We start from the raw sequence: 5,041 nt of genomic DNA, 5'->3' as shown, positions 1-5,041 counted from the left end.
AAACAAAAACAAAAACAAAAAAAGAAAAAGAAAGAAAAGAAAAATAAATTAGCCAGCTGTGGTTATATGTGCCCAAGGTACTAGCTACTCGGGAAGCTGAGATGGGAAGATCCTTTGAGCCTGGGAGGTTGAGGCTGCAGTGAGCTGTAATAGTGCGACTATATATCCCAGCCTGGGTAACAGAAAAAGACCCTGTCTCAAAAAAGAAAAAACAAAACAAAAAACAAAAACAAACTCTAAACCAAACCTTGAAACTAAAACAATGACTAACACTGTGTGGCACCACCACTGGGTAAATGGCAGAAATAATTATTCATAACTATTCAACTGAGAAAGGTAGAACTTCGTAGGCTGTAGCCTTTATCACCTAAGGGGACACATTTAATCAAAGAACACACTGATGCAGAAGGGGACTCTTCCATGAGGACAGAAAGTTGCTAGGCTTCCACAGGGGGCCAGGGCTGGGACACAGAAAGACTGGACAATACTATTTAGCAATGGCAATGGTGATTATCTTGTGGGGTTACCAGAAAGGGCACTTTAAAAGACAAGAACAGCTGGGCATGGTGGCTCACGCCTGTAATCCCAGCATTTTGGGAGGCCGAGGTGGGCAGATCGCAAGGGCAGGAGTTCGAGACCAGCCTGGACAGCATGGTAAAACCCTGTCTCTACTAAAAATACAAAAATTAGCTGGGCATATTGGTGCATCTGTAGTCCCAGCTACTCAGGAGGCTGAGGCAGGAGAATCACTTGAATCTGGGAAATGGAGGGTGCAGTGAGCTGAGATCATACCACTATACTCTAGCCTGGGCAACAGAGTGAGACTCCATCTCAGGAAAAAAAAAAAAAAGAAAAAGAAAGAAAGAAAAGAACAGGGCTGGGCTCAATGGCTCATACCTATAATCCCAGCACTTTGAGAGGCCAAGGCGGAGAATCACTTGAGCCCAGGAGTTCGACACCAGCCTGGGCAACATGGCGAAACCTCATCTCTACAAAACATAAAAAAATCGAGAGAGAGAGAGAGAGAAAAAGAGAGAGACAGAGACAGGGGTGAGGAGGAGGAGAGTGAGTGCGCAAGACCCTGTCTTTTGAGACGAGCTCAGTCCCCTGAAACAACATGCTGAGTCTTATACGCACATACATCTTTCTGAGGAAAGGGTTCACAAGTGTTCACAAATTTTCAAACAGGTGCTTAACCCAGAAAGGGTCGAAATTTCACCACGAGCTACCATTTAAAGAGGAGGACATCACCTAGGCAAGCTGCCAGGGCAGTGTTTAATGGTTCCCAGGAGCACTGTCCCATCATTCATGATGAAGGTGGCATTATACATCCTGAACTGCTCCTCCTCAAACTTAGCACCAAACCCATTTCATTTCCTAATTCATAAAATGGGGACAATCATATCTACCATATGATAATAGTATTACTCAGCCACTTTTCCAGGGACATTTTATTGATTGATTCATTTATTGATTGAGATGGAGTCTCACCCTGTCGCCTAGGCTGGAGGGTAATGGTACGACCTCAGCTTATTGCCAACTTCTGCCTCCCAGGTTCAAACGATTCTCCTGCCTCAGTTCCCTAGTAGTTGAAATTAAAGGCGCCCGCCACAACACCCAGCTAATTTTTGTATTTTTAGTAGAGACGGTGTTCCACCATGTTGGCCAGGCTGGTCTCAAACTCCTAACCTCAGGTGATCCACCCACCTCGACCTCCCAAAGTGCTGGGAATACAGGCATGAGCCACCGTGCCCGGCTGGACATTTTACTTATTTGTAAATGTTTTTAATTTTAATTTTTTGAAACAGGATCTTGCTCTGCTGCCCAGGTGGGAGGCACGATCTTGACTCACTGCAATGTCCATCTCCCTGGCTCTAGAGATCCTCCCACCTCAGCCTCCTGACTCCTGAGTAGCTGTGACTTTTGTAGAGATGGTGGTCTCCCCATGTTGCCCAAGCTGGTCTGGGTTCAAGCAATCTTCCCAAAGTGGTAGAATTACAGGCATAAGCTACTGCACCCAGCCAAGGGAAAATTTATTAAGCATCTACTCTATGCCAGGTATTGGGCTAGACATTAAGGATTCTGAGAAGGTGTCTGTCCACATGGAGGTTGGATCAGAAAAAAGGTTGTTTCTTGGGCTTACATATAAAATAGACAAATAAAAAGCACCTGCCTGCTAGAGCTTTTGGTGAGAATGAAATGTGATAAGGCTTGTAAAGGGCCTAGCATATAGTAAATTCTCAGTAAGTGGGAGCTGCTATTCCTAATAGGGGCCAGGAGTCCTTTGCCAATACTGGGGATGCCACCAACCGAGTCAGGTGGAAGGGCCCAACAGTCCCCAGCTGGAACTCCTAGACCCTCAAACCCAAGATTCAGGAGATGGTACGTGTTGTACCATGAGCCTGGGACGGCTGCTGCTTTCACTATCACTTTTCTTACTATAACAGGGAGACCTTCTATGAATGGTGAGGCTCTACTAAGAAAGGAAAAACGCTTCAAAACTAAGGAAGTAGACAAGGATATAAAATAAGTTATCTAAAAGGATGTAAGAAATGAAGGATGCCAGCCCGGGCGCGGTGGCTCAAGCCTGTAATCCCAGCACTTTGGGAGGCCGAGGCGGGTGGATCACGAGGTCAAGAGATCGAGACCATCCTGGTCAACATGGTGAAACCCCGTCTCTACTAAAAATACAAAAAGTTAGCTGGGCATGGTGGTGCGTGCCTGTAATCCCAGCTACTCAGGAGGCTGAGGCAGGAGAATTGCCTGAACCCAGGAGGCGGAGGTTGCGGTGAGCCGAGATCGCGCCATTGCACTCCAGCCTGGGTAACGAGTGAAACTCGGTCTCAATTAAAAAAAAAAAAAAAAAGAAGGATGCCAAAGATGATTCCCAGGAAGCAGACTTGCGCTTGCCCTCATCTCCTAGTATAAGCTTTCCATGGGTGCTCAGACAGCACCTCAGGGGAGAAGGTAAGTCTGAGGCCGTTGGACTGCAGGCCCTACCTGCCAGCTGGCTGCAGGCTGAACCGTGGTAAGTATGAAAGATACTGGGGATGAGAACAGGGCATGGGGTGAACATGGGGCAAAAGGTAAAGAGCTTCCCAAGCAAGATGGGGTAGGAGGAGATTCCAAACACACCCAGCAACCAAGAATGCAGAGTACTCTGGCTATCTGGGATAAACAGAAACAAGATGCTGGGCGCCAGCTGTCCCCAGCAGGCAGGAAGGAGGGGGCTGTGTGAGGATGGGGATGTGAGAAACTGCCACCAACAATGGGGTCAAGGCTACCTACCCCAACCTCCAATCTCCATCCCACGTGAAAAATGTAGGGAGAGCCCCTCAATGGGATGTACAGAAGTGAGGCTGACGGTGCAAGGGCAGCGGCCCTGCTGTCCATGCAGCCTCTACATGACAGTGCCACTGAAGGCAACACCTGAGGCATGACTGCCATGTGGTGAAGAGAACAGCCTCAGAAACCAGACTGCCTGGGTGCAAATCCTGGTACCACACTCCCTAGCCTGGGCAAGCAACTTCTTTCCTATACCTTACTCCTTCTTTTATAAATCAGAGATCACAGGAGCTCCTACCTCACAGGGCTGATGGGAGATGAAAAGAGTATCCACATAAAAAACATTGTCTTTGTGTGGCATACAGTGGGCTTTCAGTAAGTCATATCTATTATTATTCGTGGTGTCGTCATTCTAGGCTACAAAAATATGTACATTCCCATTCTCCACTTAAGATTGTTCCCATCGCTGCACTCTTTCCTGCAGTTTGTCTGCAGGGAGCTTCCAAATCTGGCTCAAACAGTCCTGCGGGTGGCCATTACGCCCTTCTCAGATTGGGCATAGAAACTGCAATTTTCACATCACTCTGGGATACAAGAAAATGTGAGCCACGAAAAGAAGTATGGCCACCGCACACTTTTCCTCCCCCTCCAAATATCTCCTCAGTGCCCATCACATAGAAGGAAGTTAGATTTGGGCAAAGGAAGAATTTAGACCAGAGAGAAGGGTCAGGAGGAAAAAAAAAAAAGTAGCCTTAGGAAAATGGTGTGACAAACAAATTGAGCCAAATGTCCCCAGAACAAATTTACCGACCCCAAGACAAAGTGTTAAGGGCTGGGTCTCCAAATTGTCCTTCTTAGCCAAAATGTGACATGGACATAGACTCAGTCAATCATTTAACCAGGCACGACTCTGCACTACAAGACAGAAGGACAAAGCCTCCCCAGAGTCCACTCCAGTGGCCAGGAACCTGCGAAAAGCAAATTTAGTATCTCTGGGCAAATAGCAAGGTCCGCAAAGAATGTACAATATATTCGGGGGTATGCTACAGTTTTAGCAACCCAAATGTTCCAGAAGACACTCAAAAGACTGTGCTAGTTACTGGTTATATGACCCTGTATGAGATGCTTCCCTTCTGAAGGAGACACTAACGCCTACCTAACAGGGTTATGGGTCATCCAGTACAGAGCCTTGAGAGGCTCCTGGTGCGGTGGCTCATGGGTACACAGACATTTATTTCTCTACAAATACCTATAGTGTGTGGGTTAAAAAGAGCAGGGCTTGGCGAGGTGCGGTGGCTCATGCCTGTAATCCCAGCAATTTGGGAGGCCAAGGCAGGCAGATCACAAGGTCAGGAGTTCGAGACCAGCCTGGCCAATATGGTGAAACTCCGTCTATACTAAAAATATAAAAATTAGCTGGGCATGGTGGCAGGAACCTGTAGTCCCAGCTACTAGGGAGGCTGAGGCAAGAGAACTGCTTGAACCTGGGAGGCGGGGACTACAGTCAGCCAAGATTGTGCCATTGTACTCCAGCCTGAGTACAGGCTCCGTCTGAAAAAAAAAAAGAAAAGAAAAAAAAAAAGGCAGGGGGCTTTGATGCCATGGTGATGAATGGAGAGAAAATGTACAGACATTAAGAGCACAGGTTCTGGAGTCTCTTTTACGGGCCCCAGTGTTCTTTTTTTTTGAAATGGAGTTTCACTCTTGTTGCCCAGGCTGGAATGCAAGGGCACAATCTCAGCTCACTGCAACCTCC

At 47.2% G+C, this 5,041-nt stretch overlaps 1 protein-coding gene across 2 annotated transcripts in view; it reads right to left on the bottom strand.

Moving 5' to 3' along the window:
- SAE1 (SUMO1 activating enzyme subunit 1) overlaps positions 1-5,041 on the bottom strand; it is an 86,629-nt gene that overhangs the window by 1,625 nt on the left and 79,963 nt on the right. The window lies entirely within an intron of this gene.

Source organism: Cebus imitator, unplaced genomic scaffold (assembly GCF_001604975.1).
Source record: "Cebus imitator isolate Cc_AM_T3 unplaced genomic scaffold, Cebus_imitator-1.0 Scaffold266, whole genome shotgun sequence".
Taxonomy (NCBI): Eukaryota; Metazoa; Chordata; class Mammalia; order Primates; family Cebidae; genus Cebus; species Cebus imitator.
This window is presented reverse-complemented; position numbering and strand designations above follow the sequence as displayed.